Below are 22708 nucleotides of genomic sequence, written 5' to 3' on the forward strand. Positions count from 1 at the left end.
GAAGGAATCCGAGGAAAAGCTGCCGACGTGTGGCTTTCTGTCTTGACACCGATTCACAGGACTATTGCAGCAGCCCTCTGCCTGACTCCAAATTCAAGTCCATAATTTCCCCTTTTCACTAAACTTTACATAGTGTACACATTCAATATTTACAGTGAGTACCTTTCAAAAGGATCTCTTTTTAAAACAACAAAGAAAACAACATTCCAAGTTGATGCAACTTAGCATTGCTAAATAAATATGTTTTGTCATGCAATTAAAAAACTTTCTATAGTGTTTATTTAAAAAATTAGACAAATCTAACAATGAGGTTATTTTATTATAATCAGTAATTACTGCAACAGGAAGGAGACATACCACTGCTTCCCTGCCTCTCTTTATTGGAACTCCTCTTCCTTTCAGAGGTGCTGTGGGGGTGGAAATCAGATGGAGGTAGTGTGGTATGACAGTTTGGCCAACATTAAGGTTTTGTGAATGATACACTGTCACTAGAGTCCCACTATTCTCAGAAGTTAAGTAACCCAATGGACTGGAGGTAACACAAAATTTCCCCATATTTCCATGACAGCAAAGGGCAATTGGTGGCGGGTGTTTCTGAAAGGTCTGTCACTATGAATACTAACATAGTGACCACCCCAGCCAGCTCAGTTGGTGCACCAGGTCATCCTTTACTGCCACACACAAGCTATGCAACTACCCTTTAATATTTCCTTCTCTTCTGCTTTTTATAGCAGAGTTCTTATCCTTGGCTTCATGTCCTTCACCTATTATAGACACTTGAATTTCTTCTAATCAATTCATAATGCATATATTTCTTTAATCGCCAGTCAAATCCATCTTCATCTTTCCTTTATTTTCTTTCATTTCTTTCCTTCGTCTCTTTCTTTCTTTCTCTTCCTTTCCTTTCCTTTTCTTTCCTTTCCTTTCTTCTCTCTCATCCTACCTATCTATCCATTCCGGACTTCCTCCTCTTCCTTTCCCTCCTCCTCCTACTTTTCCTTCTCATTTTTCTGCTTCGTTTGGCTCAACTTTCTTGTTTCAGACAGAATTCATGAGCAAAGACCAGATAGCTGGAAATCCCTCAGAAGCACTTTTGTTGATTCACTAAAAATACTTTCTTCAGCAGTGAATTAATCCTTTGGAGTTAACTACTTTCATTTCTGTCATTAATAGTGCTTATTTGTGTAACTCAAGGCTAGTCTGTTTAAAATCCATGAGGATTTTTCTAAGTGACTAAAATAGGTACCATTCAGTGAATGTTTACTTGGTGGTACACGCTTCTCATGTTTTTCCTCTAGTTCTTAAATTAATCCTGCAAGGGAGAATACATTATTAACATTTTATGAGGAAGGAAATAGGAGTTCCTAGAAGTTAAGTACATTGCTTCAAACAGATTAAATAATAATATCTGTCATACAGGAAAAAAAGTATAAATATGGACCACATACATATTTGTTAAACAGAACATACCTAAGACATAGTTACTAGGAGGTGAAACTAGAGTTCAAGTCTAAGGTGGAGAGATTCTAAAGTCTCTGTTCTTTCTGCTACAACATGTAGCTTTTAACACGTACATCAGAAAGAACCAAAGAAACTAATCAAGAATCATGCCAAAGAAAATGCAACCAAAAATTGATTGATTTGATCTTGGTTTAAAAAATAAAACATAGGTCGGCTCTACTGACCTGGAAATGTTTTAGCTTTTATCATTTTCGTTAAACAAACAAAATAAACAAACAAAAACTGATGCTATTGTAGTGTGTCATAATGATGTAAAACCCAAACCAAAAATCTATGCATGCAGGAAAGATTAAATGTGAATAAACAAAATGTATTAACTTTTCAACAGGAATTATCTTTAAGTGACTATGGATTTTTTATTTATTTTCTACTTTCTATTTTTCTGTACTTTCCAAATTTTCTATAGTAAGTAGGAATTGATTTTCCAAGGAAATAGATCTTCAGTAAAATTAACTGGTGGGTCAAATTAGTGGAAAAAAAACCGTTTTGCTGTTATCAGCTTACATTTTTACCATGAGATTTTAAAAAAAGCAACTACATAATATCAGGTGATTGTGCACCGTGTTTGTAAAAAGCATTTTAATCAGGGCTTAGAGAGTAGGAACCCCTGCCATGACAAGCATGCTACCTGTTCGATGAAAGAAAAAAAAGTCTTAACTGAGTTAAGCTCTGGAGTTTAATTACTATTTGAACGAAGAATTAAGACTTTAAAACCCAGTTGGGCATTAAGTCATCAAGGCCTCTGACACACTGTTTTAATAAAGCTCCTGAAGTTGATGCCACACAAGAAACAGGAGCCAAAAAAACTCCAACTCAGTAAATTCTAGTATTGAATTTGTACTTTATGAAAGCTGTAGCTTGTGTTAAGAATTTGAGGGAAGGGGAAATCTCTTCAGCTCATTTATTTTCAGACTTAAAAATTCCTTTCTCCACAGTCCTTCATTTAAGGACAAGCCTCACCTTCCAAGTTTATTCCCAAGTGAGAGGGACATATTCATTATAGGAAATTGTTTTATAACTTTGGTGCTTCCAGTTTAAATCATCTTAACTGAGATATATTTAATTTGAAAACTGCACTGTCTGATTCTCCAACAAATCATCCTCTGTGAGGATACTTTGGATTTCTCTGATGTGCTCTCACATTCATCCTGGAAACACATAGTAGGCTGTGGGCAATTATATTGTAGAAGTAAAGAATAATTTGAGAAGGATTAATCATTTACTCATTAACCAAACATTGCTTTATATGCTGAGAATATAAAGACAAATGTGAAATGATCCTTGTCTTCAAGAAGCCATGTGAGGGGCCAGAAGATACTGACTGTGGTATTCGCATGGAGAAGTGAGACTACTGTCCTGTGTGTGTTACAAACCACCCAATTCAGTGAATTTCCCTTCTGGGGAGGGTTGACTTATCAGGTAAAGAATTTATGGAAAAGTACAAAATAAAAGTACATAGTAAAAATCTCAATTTCTGGAAAACATCCTTGGTTGGTATGGTTGTATGTGTTGTGTACACACATACACACACACACACACACACACGTATATGTACAATCATGATTTGCTTAATGATGGGGATACGTTCTGGGAAATGGGTCAGTAGGTGATTTTGTCATTGTGCAAATATCATAAAGTGCCCTTACACAAACCAAGATGGCATAGGCTATATAGTAGTTTAGCCAATTGCTCCTAGGCTACAAACCTGTAGAGTGTGTTACTATATTGAACACTATAGGCAATCATGACCCAATGGTATCTAAAGATATCTAAGCATAAAAAAGGTACAGTGAAAATGGGGTATAAAATCTGGGTGCAGTGGCTCACGCCTGTAATCCCAGCACTTTGGGAGGCCGAGGTGGGTGGATCACCTGAGGTCAGGAGTTCAAGACCAGCCTGAGCATATGGTGAAACCCTGCCTCTACTAAAAAAAATTAGCCGGGCTGTGGTGGTGCACGCCTGTACTCCCAGCTACTCAGGGGGCAGAGGCAGGAGAATCGCTTGAACTCAGAAGGTAGAGGGTGTAGTGAGCCGAAATTGCGCCACTGCACTCCAGCCTGGGCAACAGACAGAGACTCTGCCTCAAAAAAAAAAAGAAAATAGGGTATAAAAAGTAAACATGTTACACCTGTGTAGGGCACCCATGAATGGAGCTTTCAGGACTGGAAGTTGCTCTGGGTGAGTCAGTGAGTGAGTGGTGAGTGTATGTGAAGGCCTAGGACAATACTGCACACTACTGTAGACTTTATAAACACTCTACACTTAGGCTACACTAAATTTATAAAAACAATTTTTCTTTCTTAGTAATAAATCAACCTTAGCTTACTGCAACTTTTTTATTTTATAAACTTAAATTTTTGTTTTTAATTTTTGACTCCTTTGTAATAAAAAACATACCCTTTGCCTAGGCCTACACAGGGTCAAGATCATCCATGCTGTCTTCCACCTCCACATTTTGCCCCACTGAAAGGTCTTCAGAGGCAATGACATGCATGGTGCTGTCATGTCCTACCATAAAGATGCCTTCTGTGGATACCTTCTGAAGGAACTTCCTGAGGTTATCTTACAGTTAACTCTCTCTCTCTCTAAATATATATATAACAAAAAAATATATAATACATGACATTAGATATATGTAAATATATAGCTTTATTATAAACATTATGTATTTTTTACTATATTGTATATTATCTATAAACATTACATATATATATATAATAGAAGGAGTACAGTCTAAAATAATGATAAAAGTACAGTATAGTAAATACATATGTCAGTTACACAGGGTATATTATCATTATCAAGTATTAAGAAGCATACATAATTGTAGGTGCTACACTTTAGATAACTGGCAACCTAATAGGTGTGTTTACACCAGCATCACAACAAACACGAGTAATGTGTGTGCAACAATGTTAAAAATTTTCAGCTGCATTATAATCTTATTATAAATGCCATCTGTCATTGACTGAAATGTCGTTATGTAGCACATGACTGTGTGTATACATATATATGGGCTTACAAATATAAAAATATACTGACACATATACATGTGTATTTACATACACACATACAACTCAAACTCTTTCTTAAGTTATTAAATTGGGAACATAGATTCCAGAGGAAAAAGAAAGAGAGGTGAATTTCCTTTCTGGGGAGGGTTGACTTATCAGGTAAAGAATTTATGGAAAAGTACAAAATACAAATACATAGTAAAAATAATTTTTATACTCCATTTTATTTTTATCATTTTTTTGTGACAGAGTCTTGCTTTGTTGCCTGGGCTGTAGTGCAGTAGCATGATCTTGGCACACAGCAGCCTCTACCTCCTGCCTCAGCCTCCCAAGTAGCTGGGACCACAGTGTGCACCACCATGCTTGGTTAATTTTTGTGTTTTTAGCAGAGACAGGTTTTGCCATGTTGGCCAGGATGGTCTTGAATTCCTGGCCTCAAGTAATCTGCCAGCCCCTGTGATCCCAAAGTGCTGGGATCACAGACATGGGCTAATACACCTGGTCTGATATTACTATATTTCATTTTAAAAATAAACAATGTAGTCAATGGCCACAAAAGAGTATTTAGTAAATATGTCTCTCTCATTGCCTTGTCCCTCAAACACAAGAACAACTGATAGCAATATCTTGTTATTCTTCCAGAAAGATGCTATGCTTGTAAAAGCATAAATGTATAAAATAAATAACAGGACACGATACACTCTGTGAAGCACTTTGCTTTTTCACCTCATTAAATTTTAAAAAATACATTGAAACATTTCAAATACACAAATGGGAACATACTGCTTCATATTACCAGGCAGACTGTGGACCACACAGCTCCACAGGATACCCTTCACATTGACTATTATGTGAATGATTCTGTCTGAAGTAGGGCAGCCCTCTGTTGAAAATAACAAAACATGAATCCCCTTGCATCCCCCTCACCACACAGCTGTATGAAAGCAAAACAAAATGTCAATGTTTGCTTCAATTTTTGGGAAACTTAATAGATATGGTTGAGGTCGTTTGAGTATTTCTTCCTGATTTCATTATTGTCTTGCCATTCCACCATAGTCATAGATATAGTGTTTTATAAGACCCATGCATAATATTTACTAGACACAAATATCTATCAATGTAGATAATACGACATAATGTGCTTATATTTACTGGTATCAAAAGTTTACATAAATAGTATATGACTGAATATATCATTCTACAACTTGCTTTTTCAGCCATCTTACCTCTTTGATAATCATCTTCACACATGTATCTCTAGAACATATTTTAAATGCTATGTAGAATTCCACTATATGACTATATAACAATTTCCTAATCTATACTCCTATTAAATGACATTTCTGTTTTAAAATATTTTTCACTGGAAACCACACTGCAATAAACATTGTTACACCAATTTCCTCCTGTACATAAGAACTTTTCCTAAAGTTATAAATCTATAAGTAGAATTGCTAAGTTAGAGAATATGAACGTCATCACCTTTATGGTATTTCAAATTGCCCTCCAAAGTAGCGGTACCAATTCACATACTTACTAGAAGTATATGAGAGTTATTTTTACTCTAAAACCATAACAACTCTTGATATTGTTATAATTTAAATTTTGCCAAGTTGAGATGATGTCTAACTTATTTTTTCATTTTCCTAATTATTAGTAGGGTGAGCATCTTTCCATATGTTTCTTATATATTTACTTATGTCTTGAATTGCCTGTTCACACTATGCTCATTCTTTAGCATTCATATGAGTTACAAATATCTTTTCAAAGGATATGGTTTATTTTTTCACTTTATGTTTTGTGTCTTTGCGGAACACAAGAGTTTTAGAAAATCTTGGTGTCATTAAATTCACCAATCTTTTGCTCTACTTTTTGTGTCTTTTCTAAGAAATTTTGCCACATATAAATGTTATGAAGATAGTCCATATGCTTTTTTTTTTTTTTTTTTTTTTTTTACCAAAAACTGTTTTAACATTTAGATCTTTAATCCATCTGGAATTTATTTTGTATATAGTGTAAGAATGGGATCCAATTTTACTTTATTTTTTCCATATGTTTACACAATTGTCCTAGTACCATTTATTGACTAGTCCTGCCTTTACTCACAGACTTATAGTGCCATGTTGGTCATATTTCAAGTTTCCACATATGAAGGATCTGTTTCTGGGCTTTCTATTATGTTCTTTTGGTTTATTTGACTCTTCCTGTGCCAATACCACTCTGTCTCCTTTTCTATAGCTCTATAAATTCTTGATGTATTTGGTCAGGCAAACTTTGCCCTGCCCCCAATTTATTCTTCTTCAGATTTATTTTGAATCTTCTTGATTCTTTGTGCTTCCATATTAATTTTAGGATTCACCTGTCAAGTTCCATAAAGTCTCTTTTGGATTTTCGTTAAAATGTTATTAACTTTCTAGTGTATTGTGGGGGAGAAGACTAATATATTTACAATTCATGAATGTAGAAGTGTGTCTCTGTATTTAATTATTTTTGTTCTTCAGAAATATTTATTTTCCCCATAGAGATCTTAACCTACATATATTCTTATGTATTTTATAGTTTTTTATTTTCTATTTAATTTTATAGCTTGTTATTGTTTTGTTGAAATGACAATTATTTTGGTATGTTGACTTGAGTCTAGTAACTTCTGAAGCTTTCTTATTTATTCCAGTAGTTGAAAAGGACTTGGATTTTATTTGTTTCAAATACGGTTGTTTACAAATAAGAACAGTTTTATTGCTTCTCTTTCAAATCTTAGACCAGATCCCTTTCTTCTTGAATTGCATTAGAAGAGAGCTTCAGTATACTGTTGACTACAAGTGGTTATAGTGGTATCCTTTTCTTGCTGCTAGGAACACTAAAAATGTCACATTTAAAGGGTGATATCTCTAGGTTTTTCATAGATATTCTTTCTTAGGTACTATTCCTAGTTTGACTGAGCCACACAATATTCAGACATTTGGTCAAAGATTATTCTGGGTGTGTCTATGAGGGTGTTTCTGGATGCAATTGATAATATTTGGATTAGTAGATGAGTAAAGCCAATTGCTTTCACTAATGTGAATGGGCCCCATCTGATCAGCTGAAGGCCCGAATAGAACAAAAAGGCTAATCCTCTGCAAGTAAGAAGTCACTCCTCCTGCCTGATTGCTTTCAAATTGGGACATCAGTGTTTTCCTACCTTGGAATTCTAATTAAAACATCGGCTCTTCCCAGGTCTTGAGCCAGCAGCCTTCAGACTGGAATTACACCATCAGTTTTCCTGGGTCTCTAGCTTGCCAACTGCAGATCTGGGGACTTGTAAAGCTTCATAATCATGTGAACCAATTCCTTATACTAAACCTCTCTCTCTCTTTCATTGGTTCTGTTTCTCTGGAGAGCTCCAAGTAATATATTTGCAAACACATCATATCCACAAATCAATTCAATCATTCCTACCACTGCAACTACCCCAGTACAAGCCATCATGTAATTTCATGTGAGACTCTGCCATTCCCTCTCACCTAGTCTTCTCCTTTTCAAGGGATTCATATCAATTATACTCACCCTAGTATAGATTATTATCTATATAGTAGCTAAAGAGGTTATTTAAAAGATAAATCAAAAAGGGCACAATGGCTCACACCTGTAAACCCAACACTTTGGGCATCTGATGGGGAGGATAGCTTGAGTCCAAGAGTTTGGGAGCAGCCTGGGCAATATAGTGAGACATGGTATCTACAAAAAATAAACAAAATTATCCGGGTGTGATGGCGTGCACCTGTAGTCCCAGCTACTCAGAAAGCTGAGGCGGGAGGGTGCTTGAGCCCAGAAAGTCGAGGCTTCAGTGATCTGAGATTGTACCACTGCACTCCAACCTGGGCAACAGAATAAGACCCTGTCTCAAACAAACAAACAAAAGCAACACATACCCAATCCAGATCATGTCACTCTTCTGAAAATCCTCCAAAGTTTTCCCATCACATTTAGAATAAAATTCAAAGTCCTTACTTGGGGATACAAAATCACACATGATTTTAGTTCTAGCAATCTCTCCCATTTCATCTCTTTTTCTCTTGCTCAACCCTCCCATCCACATATCGCTCCTCAGGCCTGCCAAGCAGGCTTCTAAAAGTTCTTCCTTGATTCTTGATCCAAGCAAAATCTTGTCTTGTCATTTTTGCACTCACATTTCTCTCTGCCTGATGTGCTCTCTCACTGAAAATATATGTGTGTCTCACTCCCTCACTTCAGCCAGGTGTCTGCTCAAAGTAGCATGCTTCATCATATTCTATCTTTGTTGCTCTTTGGAGCAGTTATTACCTGATGACATTACATAGTTTATTCATTTATTTGATTATTTTCTGATTCACCCACTTGAATGCAAAATCCATGAGGCAGAGAATTTTTCCATTTATTTAGATGGTATATCCTCAATGCCCTAGGCAATGCCTAATACATAGTAGGTGCTAAATTAGTGTTTGTTGAATCAATAAATGTGTTAATTTTATTACTTTTTTCTGCATTTTCCTGCATCTATGATTTGATTATGTGCTAATGTGGTTGATAGACTTTCTGACATTAAATCTGCTTTACTTTCTTGGAATAAATACTACTAAAACATGATGTGTATTTTTACTACATGAATGAGTTCAATTTATTAATATTTTATTTTAAATTTTTAATTTTATGGTCACATAAGAATTATGCTACAGTTTTCTTTTTTATAGTGTCCTTGCCTAGTTTGAGTTTCATCAGCATGTTAGCCCACACAAATTAAGCCAAACAGCTTTTCTTCCTTTTTTTAAATCTTATATAATTTTTATAAAAGACCAGATTTTGTCTTTAGAAAGTTTGTTAAAACACACATGTAAGGCTGTCTTGGCTTACTGGTTTTGGGCATTAGACTCCAAACAATGTAATTTGATAGTTATTGGTTTATTCATGTTTTCTGTGTTTTCTTCAGTCAATTTTGGCAACTTCTATTTTCCTAAAAAATTATCATTTCAACTGAATTTTCAATTGGCACAGTATGTTCCTATTATCTGTAATATCTATATTTGTTTCCTCTTATTGTCAATTACTCATACTTTTTATTTTTAGAAAGTTGTTATCAAAGCTTCAGCTTTTAGCTTTATTGTTTCTCTCTATTCTTTCTTTATTTTCTACCTATTAATTTATGTTATTTCCTTAGAATAGATATATGGTTTTGTTTTCTTTGTTATTATTTTTCTAACTTTCTGAGTTTAACACTTAACTGATTTAAGTATTTACATTAATTATGTTAAAGGTTCTATTTTTGCCGTCATGTACTTTGCTATATCCCTCAGTATTTTCATTGTTATTTATATTTAAACATTTTCCTAAAGCATAAAATATGTTTTAAAGTCCAAACATATATGGATTCTTTAAAACTACTTTTCAGTGTTGATTTATTATTTATTAGGTTGGTGCAAAGGTAATTGGGTTTTTTCCATTACTGTCAATGGCAAAACTAATGACAAAAACCGCAATTCGCATTGTGGTCACAGAATGTGGTCAATATAACACTATATAACAAATTATAATGTCTTATAATTTATTGAGACGTTCTTGGTGGCCTAGAACATGATCAATTTTTCAAAATTAATATTTTATTTGTACTTGAATGAATATTTTTATTTTGGGGGCATAGAGCTACATAAATTTCTTCAGCTGAAGCATCTCCAACCCTTTTATACTTTATTGAACATCATTTTAAATTATGTTGTTAACTATATAGAGGTTTATAATATACATTCTTCATGGATCATGACTTTCATTATTATGTGATATAAGTCTTCATTTCTTCATTTCTATTAGTACTTCTTGCTATAAATTCTATCTAGTCTTATATGAATATTAATACAGCAGCTCTCTTTTGTTTAATATTTACATGCTGTATCTTTTACAGTATCTTTATTTCATATCATAAAGAAGCTATGAGACTTGTCTCAGATCATACAGCTAATGCACAGACACACTAAGATTTGATCCCAGGCAATCTTACACCAAAGTCACATTCAACTCCTAAAGTATGTCATCTCTAGAATGGGCTTCCAAACTGGGAACCCAGTAGGCCCATATCTTCTGTCATTTTTGTTCTTTTGAATTTCTTTTTCACAGAGATGTTTATCCTGTGTTTGATACTTTCTATGTGTTTTTGTCTCTTTTCATTTTTTTGTATAATTGCCATGTACTTCTTGACCTGTTCTATACAGACTTTGCTTAATATTTTTGGAGATTGCTTCATGTAATTACATACAGAGCTGCTTCATTACGTTTAATGACTGCATAGTATTTCATTATATATGTAACAAAATTTATTTAATTAGTCCCATAAAGATGTGCATTTGGGTTATTTTCAATATTTTGCTGTTACCAACAACACTGAAATAAATACCCTTGGACATAAGTATTCTGTAAACATTGAAGTATTGTTGTAGAACAATTTCTTAACATTGAATTGCTAGGCCAAAGATTATAGGCACTTTCTATCTTATAGATATTTCACAATTGTTTTCCATAGATGTTAAGTTATACTCACAAAAGCAGTGTATGAAAGTTTATATATTCCACACTTTCTCACCAATTGTATAACTTCAAACTCTCTGATCATTGTTAATCTGATAAGTAAAAGAAAAAAAAAGGGTTTATCACTGTTTTAACAGTGACTTAAAAATCACTGTTTTAATTTTCTTTTTTCCCCCCGTTTATTTTATTGCATTTTAGGTTTGGGGGTACATGTGAAGAACATGCAAGATTGTTGCATAGGTACACACATGGCAGTGTGATTTGCTGCCTTCCTCCCCATCACCTGCATCTGGCATCTCTCCCCTTGCTCTCTCTCCCCAGCTCCCCACCCCCCAACTTCCCTCCCCATTTTCCCCCAACTGACCCCAGTGTGTAGTGCTCACCTCCCTGTGTCCATGTGTTCTCACTTGTTCAACACCCACCTATGAGTGAGAACATGCGGTGTTTGATCTTCTGCTCTTCTGTCAGTTTGCTGAGAATGATGGTTTCCAGGTTCATCCATGTCCCTACAAAGGACCCAAACTCATCAGTTTTGATGGCTGCATAATATTCCATGGTGTATATATGCCACATTTTCCCTGTCCAGTCTATCATCGATGGGCATTTGGGTTGGTTCCAGGTCTTTGCTATTGTGAACAGCACTGCAATGAACATTCATGTGCATGTGTTCTTATAGTAGAATTGTTTTAATTTTCATTTCTTTTCTTATGAGTGAGACTGAGCATGTTTTCTTCAGTCATTTGTCTTTTAATGAGTTTAAGCTTGCCTTTTCTGTTAGTTGCTGGTTTGCTACATTTTCAGTATTTTAAATATTTAAATCTATACTGACAAATATACTCTCCCTTGTATTTTCTAAGTTTGGGTTTGGCAGTTAAATGGATCCAGTGTACCATTCCAGTACTTTTTTTTCCCCTCACTCCATTTAGTTCTTGGTTGACTAAAAATTGGTTCTTGGTAAACTAAAAATTTTCTTCCAGAGAATTTTCTCCCATTAATAAATAAATTTGGATAGACATTAAATTCTTAGTTTATACTTTTTAAAAAGATCTTTGGAAGTATTTCTTTTTTCTGTTCTAGCATTCACTGTTTATATAAACTTATTATATTTTTGAATGGAAGCCCAAATAATTTTTTTCTTTATTTATAAAGCCCAGAAACTTTACTACGATATGTCTCTGTGTTCATTGTTGTTTATTTTTTAAAGGCCCTGCTGTATGTACTCCTTTAAGCTACACATCGGAGGCTACTTACATTGCTATAAACTTTTCTTTAACTATATCTTTAAATATTTTTCTTCTTTCACAATTTGTGTTCTTGGGGACAACATTCTTTTTAAGTTTGATTTTCGGTATGTTAGAACTTTCATGTCTATTTTTCACATCTATCATTTCCTTCTTAATCTTTTTAACCTCCTTTTAACTTTCTATTCTATTTTGCTCCCTTTACCATATTCCATATTTCTTACTGTGTTTTTAGTATGTCTGTTCTGTGTGCTGCTTCAAACATGGCTTTTATTTTTATGATGGTTTTATTTTTCTCTGTCACTTCTTCTGAGCTTGCCAGTCCAATTTTCAATGTATTCTGTTGTCTCACCTATTTTTTCTACATTCTCATGTCTGTGCTTAGAATTCCTATTTTACAGAAGCAATAACTTCTTAACATTTAAAATTTCATGGCAAATAACTTGTTCACAGTTTTTATAGAACTCTGTAAAAATATTTATCTAGTGAGTGTTTATTACCTGCCATTATTTTTCCCTTTTTTCCTTATATTATATTTGGGTAGTTCTATGTAAATTCTTTAGAAAAAGTCACCTCCTATTTGAATGATGTTACTTCTTCCTGAAGTAGCTCTTTATAGTGTTATACTTTGAGGGAGGTGAGAGCTATCTTCTGAACTGGCAGGCATTCTCCTTGGGATACTAGTTTGTGAATACAGGGTTACTTCTCCCTGGCTAAGGAGGTTAATATTTCAGGGCTTCTCACAATGCCTGCCTTTTCCTCTACCCTGCTGCACCAGTAGACTGCTTCCTGGTAATATAACTTACCTTTGTGTTTGTATTTCCTCATTCAGCCCTACCTTATCTTCCCCTTCTTCTTTATACCAGACTCTCCCCAGGAAAGCTCTTACTATTAGACAATACCTCTAACAATATTGACCCAGATAAAGAAGAGTTGGGCTTTGCCAGGCTTGAATGAGCTCTGTAGCTTCTTGAGCTCTCTCTCTCAGCATCTGCCTGTGTCCATTTTACTTCAAAAGATCTAGCAGCCTTCTTCCTTTGTTAGGATTCAGAGTTAGAGAGCCCTCTTCCTGTCATAGAGCTAAGGCCTAGCTTTAGGTTTTTATTCTTGTTCTTACTGATTTGGGTGCTTTCTAAGAGAAGAGGATAAAAAACATCTTGATTACACTTATTTTAAAACTGCAAATCATGTATTCAGATTTTAACAATGACTTCTATGATGAATAACTTTAAATACTCTCTGAATTTCTTCGCTGCTCTCATTTCTAACTCTTTAGTTACATTTATTCCTTTCTTTATGACTATCTACAACTTATTTTCAACCTGTTCAATTAAATTTTAAAAGTAATGGCACAGTCCTTAGAAAGCATAAAGAGCAGTTTACAGCCTTGCCTGCAACCTCTAGCCCATATTTCAGGATCATATTAGTTTCCTAAATTACCACTTCTTAATATAGGATTATCGGTAAGAAAATTTTATATTTATATGTTCAATAAAAGATTACAATAAAAATTATGAAAAGATTTTTTCTCTATGACAAGCAAAAACATGATAATGTATAATGTGCAGATGAAAAGTCAATTCATTCCAATAGATACACATTACTATAAAGATCATTATTTAGAACTGACACTCTATTTGAAGTTGGTAAGCTGATATAAAAAGGTATTATTTTGAAACAGCACATCAGCTAATGATGAAAAAAAATATGTCCACATACATTTTCATATTAAAGACTGCAACTATTGGAAATGTCTTTTCCCTTAGTCACTTAAGGAATTAAATATATTTAGGATAACAGGCAACTTTTAAAAAGAAAATGTTTATCAGTTTTGTAGAGTGAGGTCCGGGTTCACAACACATATCAGACTACATTTTATAGAAGTATAGAGTTTTATTAAACTTCCTGTTTCTGCTGGCTGCTTGCTTGGATAGCTGTGGAGGGCCATGTGATTATAGCAAATGCTGGATGTAAATTTATATCTTTGGCATAAAATGAAAGGTAAAATTATCGGAAATCTTAAAATGTTTTTGCTTGTATAAAAACTTGATCTTAAAAGTTATACTACACCACCTTAGAGAGGGAGAGGAACAGAATTAATGTCAATAATCTAAATATTGGTTTGGGCTTCTGGCAAATTTTTCATGGGAGGCAATGGGGGTGTGATTAATGCTTCCCAAGAACACTTAGATATTCTCCATCAAGTAATATGTGCTGGAAAGGTTTGAATCCTAGGTCCCCAGATAATTAAAGCAAGTTGGCCCAAGGTAACAAAGCTAGAACTCAATAATTCTAGTTAAACTAGTAAAAATGAGAGATTTAAATTTATATCCAGATTTTGAAGAAAAAATAACTAATCAACAAATGCATACACAGAAAGTTTCCAACTAAACATTTCCTACTAAATGAAAAATCCTGTACCCTGATATTCATAGCTTCTTTATTTTGTACTCAAACTTCCCAGGTATTTTTTATTTAGATACTCTTATTCTCTAACAAAAAGGTTGTAATAAGGTTGTTGCCACAGCTGCACCAGTTCTCTCTCACCCTTCTCTGATTATTGAGGGCAACTGGAAGCCAGTGTGGTTTGTTTTTGTACATAGTAACTTGGCCCAGGTCACAAGAATACCACAAAAGAATCTGATAACAACACATTTGAACTCAGACTGCACATGCACAGATAAATACACATCCCAAAACTACTTTTTCACTCTCACCCACAGAGATGAAATATAATTGCCTTTAGAGTCATCAAATGTTTCAGAGCATGAAATGCCACTTTAAGACAGTGCCATGGAGCCATTCCAGGCATTCATTAAAACTTTTCATTTTTTATTTTTAAATTTTATTTTAGATTTAAGGAGTACACATACATGCTTGTTACATGGGTATATTGCATACTAGTGGGGATTGGGCTTGTAATGCACCCAATACCCAAATAGTGAATATTGTACCCAATAGGTAGTTTTTCAATCCTCACCAACCTCCCATATTCCTCTTTTTCAGAGTCCCCAGTGTCTATTACTTCCATCATTATATCCATGTGTAACTACTGTTTAGCGCCCAATTACAAGTGAGAACATGCATTGTTTGGTTTTCTGTTTCTGCATTCACTTAGGATAACGGCCTCCAACTCCATTCCTGTTGCTGCAAAGGATATGATTTTGTTCTTTTTTATTGCTGAGTAGTATTTCATGGTGTATTAAGTACCACATTTTCTTTATCCAGTCAACCATTGACAGGCACTTAAGCTGATTCCATAACTTTGCTCTTGTGGACAGTGCTGTGTTGAACATGAGTGCAGGTGTCTGTTTTGCATAATGATTTATTTTCATGTGGATAGGTAGCCAGTAGTAGGATTGCTAGGTCCAATGACAGTTCTATTTTTAGTTCATTGAGAAATCACATTGTTTTCCACAGAGATTTAACTAATTTATATTCCCACTAACAGTGTATAAGTGTTCTTTTTTCTCTACATCCAGGCCAACATCTGTTGTTTTTTGATTTTTTAATAATACACTTTCTGACTGGTGGAAGATGATACCTCATTGTGGTTTTAATTTGCATTTCTCTGATGATTAGTGATGTTGAGAATTTTTTCATATGTTTATTGGCCACTTGTATTTCTTCTTTCGAGAAATGTCTGTTCATGTCCTTTGTCCAGTTTTTAATGGAGTTGTTTGTTTTTATTCTTGTGGAATTTCTTGTCGAGTCTGGTTATTAGTTCTCTGTCAGATGTATAGTTTGAATATATTATTTTCGAATTCCGTAGGTTGTTTGTTTATTCTGTTGATTACTTCCTTTGCTGTGCAGAAACTTTTTTGTTTAACTAAGTCCCATTTGACTATTATTTTTGTCTCCTTGGCTTTGGGGTCTTCCTCATAAACTTGTTTGTCTAGTCCAATTTCCACAAGAGTTTTTCCTAGGTTTTCTTATAGAACTTTTACAGTTTCAAGTCTTACATTTAAGTCTTTAATCCTTTTTAAGTCAATTTTTTTGTATATGGTGAGAAAGATAAGTGTCCAGTTTCATTCTTCTGCATATGGTTATCCAATTTTCCCAGCATCATTTATTGAATACGGTGTCCTTTCTCCAGTGTTCACTAAAGCATTTAAAAATGATTGTTCTTTGAGAATTGTTTTACAATTATGATTTCCTTATTCTTTTTAGGCCACTCTTAATCAGTCTAAATCTAACTAATATCCTTAGAAACTATGTTAAAAATGTGACAGTTTATTTCCAGTGTAAACTAAAATTACTTTAATAATTTTATTGTGCATTTGTTTAAGAATCAACTCTTCCAGCTGAAGAGTTGATTATGACAGGATGCCTGCCTTGAAGAGGTAAGAATTTAGGTGGAGGCAAAGGTTAGAATAAGGAAGATATACAGGAATTACTAAAGGATTATATGCCAAAGCATTTCCTAAGAAAATGCCTTTTAAATTCATGGCAGTTGTTGAAACTTTTCTTAATAGAAATCATATAAGTAAATCCAAGTTATTAGAGACATAAAAGAAAAATTCTTCTAATTGAAATGAGAGCACAATTCCATGAGTATCTCCTGCTGGGTTCCCTGTCTTAACCCCTTGTAGCCCTTAAGCTTCTTTTAGGGAGGCTCTTAGGGTTTTTGGAGTGCATATCCTAATCTCCACTTTCCACATACATACACTTATTTTGTCCAAATAATTGAGGACAGATATATTTAATGTACACTAGCATTTGATAGGTAGCAGTATCCTACTATATGGGTTGGAATAGCCATATTACAGACAGAAGTATGATTTTTAAAGTAGAAATCAACGGGGACTAGTGAAAAGGTAGGAAACAAAGAAGTGAAGGATGGCAATTGGTCTCATGATATTACAGAACTAACTAATTAGTGGTTGATAAACAAACCAGACTTTCCAAATCCAAACTTTCATGGATAAAATTTTATAAGAATCATTGTTAGTGTTGTCCCTCAATTCTCCCCAAATGGCTGTGCTAACTGATAGGTACTACGGAACACTATGCAAATGCCTTCAATTAGTTGAAGGATTCATGTGTTTAGTAAGAACCATTGCATGCATTAGAGTATTCCAGATAGATCTTGGGTTGAAATAAACATGGTTTTATTATATAAAACGTGTTCTTAGAAATTAACCAAATTCTAAGAAACAAACTCAGTTTTATCTTAGTCCATGAGGTGGGTGCCTAAGTATAAAAGCAATCTAAAGTTTTAGATACGGAGGTTTCCTTGTCACTGGATGTTGCAGGTAGGAAAGAAGATGGAGCCTCACTAATTTGCTTTGCATTTACTTTCTTTCTGTCTTGTAAACATGTGGCAAATGTAATAAAAGCTACATTTAGGATATCAGCGGGAAAATAAATTTTATTTTTTTAGTTGAGATTTGTGACTCTAGATTTGAAACAAACAATGCTTAGATATGTAGTTCAGTGATTTAGTGCGTTATGGGCAGGTAATTCATGGACTTTCTCATTCACTTGATTTTGTGGAAGAGATCTTTAGAATTGCAAAGCAAAATTAGACTAATCAGAGAAGCAGAGCTTTCAATTGAGAAAAAAATTGTAGGGAAATTTACAAAGAGAGGAAAGTATGATTAGTGATAAAGGGAAATAAAAATCGTTTTTGTTTAAATACTAGAGATAAACCCAAGTTCCCACCTAGATATGTGCTTGGGGGAGAACCATATGAAAGGTGAGGTTTATTGGAAATGTTTTGTAACAGAATATTATCAGCAGATGTTCCTTGTTAGCAGGATACATATTAATATTGATGTGTTGCCCCAATTTGTTTACATTCCCTCCAAACTGCCTGATAAAGCTGCCTTACAGAATCACTGCACATGGCTGTACACTGTACAAGGAAGAATATCTAAGAGAATGACATTTACATCATAGATGCCATGGATTTGCATATTTATTATGGCAATATTCTCTACTGAAATAAAGCTATGAGAAAGGGGCATTTTTCCCCATTTACAAAAAGGTGCCATCTGTGCTAGCAATAGCCTAGTGTTAATTCTTCTGTAGAATCACTTCAGTTCTCAGATGTTCCTTGGCCAGATGCACAGATGAATCATTCCTCATTTCCTTTTCTTATCATGCTCATAAATGAGGTCTAAAATGCTCATTAGGTCTTTGGACTCTTTTGGCATCCAGAAAGATAGTTGGCATCCAAAAGATTGGGAATGAACCCAAAACTAGTTGTTTCATTAATACAAGATGGGGATTGGGTAGTCACAGACAGAAAAAGAATAAGTGGATTTGGCGAAGAAAATGATACTTTTTTTCTTTCTTGTTTACTGCCTGGTGCATAGCAGCTACTCAAGAAAATATTTTGGGAATGAATTAATGTGCATAGGGACCATCATCTCTAGAACCATCCAAAGCCTCCTTTACTTTCAGGATCAGTCCAAAAGCAAAGTATTTACAACTTCGTGGGGGATAAATATTAATAGCAGTATGATGAAACTGATTATACATTGTAGTTCTTTACATAGATTCTACCAACTGATCTCTACTCCTATGATTTTCTAAAACATGCTTATTCTATTATATCCAGGCAGCTGTTCTCCTTTCTCTCTACGTAAACCAACGTCCACTTTCTGGCCAGGTTCTCAGGCACACTTGACATTTTCATCAAGAGAGGGAAAATCATTTCAAGTCCAAAGAATAAGCACCATCATGGTAAAAGGTCATAAAACACTAGGAGTTGCTCTTTAGCAATAGATTTTTGAAGGTAAGGCCAAAGAAAACATGGGACATGGTTTGGAACAAGCTTGCGTATACTTCATCATCAGGGCTGTGGTACACAGTATGAGAAGGCTTCAGGGGAATTAAAACACCACTGGAAAGGAGGGTTTTGCTTGCATTGGCTATAATAAATATGTTTTTACAATAAACAAATGGGTGGCCATAAGACATGCATGTCTGATGTTGAAGGAAAGCCTGTTTGCACCAAATAAATTACAGAAACAGTTCAAGAGCAGTTCATCCTAGTGAAAATATTATCCCTGAACTACTGGCAAGGTTAGTGTCAGGTTAGGTTATCTTTTGTATGAATGCCAACTGCACTCGCTAAACCTGCCTAAGGGTAGTCTGTTGAAACCTGTATATACTTAGGTGTTTTTCAGTAACCTTACACACTTTTAACCACAGCCAAACCTTACTTGCCTTTTTCCTCTCAGGATCGACTTTTTCAGGGGGCTATCTTTCAGCTTGAAAATCATCCTTCCCTGCCCTGGCGTGCTCCCTGCCCCTGCCCTCTCCTACGTGACTGCATTCCAAATGAATGTCTGAGATGAAGCCCAAGGCGATAGATGCCAATCCTGTACAAATCACAGAGTGGACAGACTGATCCAAAGGCCATCATTTATTCAAAGTCCAGTCCTTTAGTTCACTGGAAGGGAATGGCTTTTAAAATATGGCCAGCAAAAACAATGAAGTAAGACTCTTTGGGGGGCATTAATTTCATCAAAACTTTTGAAAAGCTTCAGATGCTCATAAACTTTGGATTTTTAAAGCACTACATGAATATCCTATATTTATATTTATTACAATTTATAAATATTTATGTTGTAATGTAAATATTTATAAGTTGTCATCTTCCAAGCCTCTATGTAAAAATGAACATAGAATTAATTGAGTGGCTAGCAAGACAGATGAACACTTCCCAGCACTGGCTATTAATACTCTAATTGCTACGATTTGCAAAGGTTTTCAAAGAGAATTAAAAACTTCCAGTCAATAGTCTGTCACCAAGCATTCACTGAACACCCACAAATTGGAATAGGTATCTGAGAGAAGCTATCTGTGGACACTGTCCTCAAATTACCTTTCTGCCTTTTAAGATAATTAAGGCATTTAGAAGTTGATATGGTTTGAATCTGTGTCCCCATCCAAATCTCACATCAAATTGTAATCCCCAATGTTGGAGGTGGGGTGTGGCAAGAGATGATTGGATTATGGGGGTGGGTTCTTCATGAATAGTTTAGCACCATTTCCTTGGTGCTGTTCTCATGACAGTGAGTGAGTGAGATATGGTGAGACCTGGTTGTTTAAAAGCATGTGACACCTCCCTCATCTCTCACTTCCTCCTATTCCTGCCATGTAAGACGCCTGCTCCCGCTTTGCCTTCTGCTATGAGTAAAAGCTCCCAGAGGGCTCCCAGAAGCAGCCTGCTGCCATGTTTCCTATATAACCTGTGAAACTATGAGCCAATTAAACCTCTTTTCTTTATGAGTTACTCAGTCTCACATATTTCTTTATAGCAGTATGAGAACAGACTACTACAGGAATATGGGTCTGTCAAATACTTGGTGTTATTTTTGTTTACAATGTTATAGCTTTCTCCACTGTAAGTTCTTTTTAAATCACTTTTTAAGTAGAAATAAATAATCTTCCTTTTCCTACTTGCAGCACTTCAGTGTCATATGTCACAAGTCAAGAGCTTCAAGACAGAAAAGCAGGATTTGTATTTCAATTCTATCACTTCACAACTGGGCAAATGATTGAAACTCTGAGTCTCAGTCCATTTCACCATAAAATGAGGATGAAAGTGATAGCCTCTATGCAGAGTTTTTGAGAAGGATTGTGGAGAATAATTATGAGATAAAGTAACCATAGCTTGTATAAATATAAATTGCCATTTTAAATTGTCTTTTACAACCTGGTGATAAGCTTATGACATGTAAGTGCCCATTTAAATCAGTGATACCTGATGAGAACTTTGCTGCACATCAAAATCACCAATGAAGCTTGATAAAAATATAGCTCAATAGGCTCTGCCCTCACTGATTCAGACTTAGTAGACTAGGGGTGGGGCAGTATGTTTCTTTTTTTAAAGTGCTATAGGTAGACCAACATTTGAGAACTACTGCCTTAATAAACAAGAATGCCCCTCTCCTTCAGGATGCATTTGGGAGAACAACTAATTAATGTACCTTCTAGATGATTTGGCTTACAAATAGAAATTTGGATTCCAGGACAATCTGTGATAATCCGTATGCTAAAAACACTTGTAAACTCTAATGATAGATTCTAAACCTCAAAATATGAGAATCTATAGAACTGCACTCTACCTCATGGTAGAAATTTGAATTAAGGGATACTAAGGGAAGTTGATATTAGCTCATTAAAGTATCTGCCATGTCATCATATAGACAAGGAATATATGCTTAATACAACTGACCAATAATTTTATAGAATCTGCAATTCCAAAAAATGATGTTTGAGTAGTGTGAAACATAAGAGGAAATGGTAATTTTAAATTTTCTTCTTTACCAGAGAGGGACTGAATTACTCATGGCACCCCAAATTTCTCTTAATGCATAGTATGAGGCCTATAGTTGTTAAGGCTGACTCAACATGTTCTTAAAAGAATTCTGAATTGAATCTTTCTGAAGTAGCAAAAAAAAAAAAAAAATCACTTACCATTTCATTATTTTTCATTCTTATTCACCTCTGAACTTCCTGGTTCTGTCTGGGGCCAAAGTAAAAATGCCAAAACACCACGGGAAAGGCTGCTCTCACAGTATTTCTGGCTCACCAAAAATTTCTGGAGAGAGCCAGTTTCCATGAGATTTCAGTTCCAATTTTATAGACCCAAGAAAACTCAAGATAGTTCAGATAAAGTTCAGATAAGCATTCAAATTTTCAGTTACTAATACCAGAAGAACCACTAAGTCATTTGACATTTCACATCACTGTTTTAGGACAAAAACAACAACAACTAGAATTCTGATTAATTGTGAACAACTTTAGAGGAGTACAACATACTGAGAAGCCACTAGAATTAATAGATGATTTGTTTTTTTAAAAAAATTAAAATTAAAAATAAAAACAATGACCCTGTGGCTTATTTTAGGTATAAGTAAAATTTAAATGAAATAAGCTAACAACATCAAATATTGAGCAATAGCTTGTTCGAGAAAAGCTACTATGGCAACTAACACAGGATATGAGTTGGAGTGATAATACTTTCCTCACCTGTTTATCTTTCTTAGTTCTTTCCTTCCTCTCCTTCCTTAAAAATGGAAATGATGGTACCAACATCACTGTACATTACATGTATAATGAACTACTAATTCTAAAACATTACAGTTCTCTATTTCTTGCATTGGCATGGGATGGGGCAGGAAAGAAGAAAGTTAATTTAACTTTCAAATAATCCTGTAAAAAAACTACCTTTTGGGCCAGAAATTACCCTCTGAGGCAAGAAATAAATTCTGAAATTTTTAAAGGGTGAGTGATTTGGTAAATTTACTCACTAGCAGATCAAGATATTCTCAAAAACTGTCAACAAAGAAAAACACACGCACACCAGAGTCTCATTATAACACTACCCACCCTGGTGTGAAGTTTGGAATAGCAAGCTTTTATTCTTGGATCCCATTCAAA

This window comes from Sapajus apella, unplaced genomic scaffold (genome assembly GCF_009761245.1).
Source record: "Sapajus apella isolate SASKATOON/1434 unplaced genomic scaffold, GSC_monkey_1.0 scaffold2, whole genome shotgun sequence".
Classification (NCBI taxonomy): Eukaryota; Metazoa; Chordata; class Mammalia; order Primates; family Cebidae; genus Sapajus; species Sapajus apella.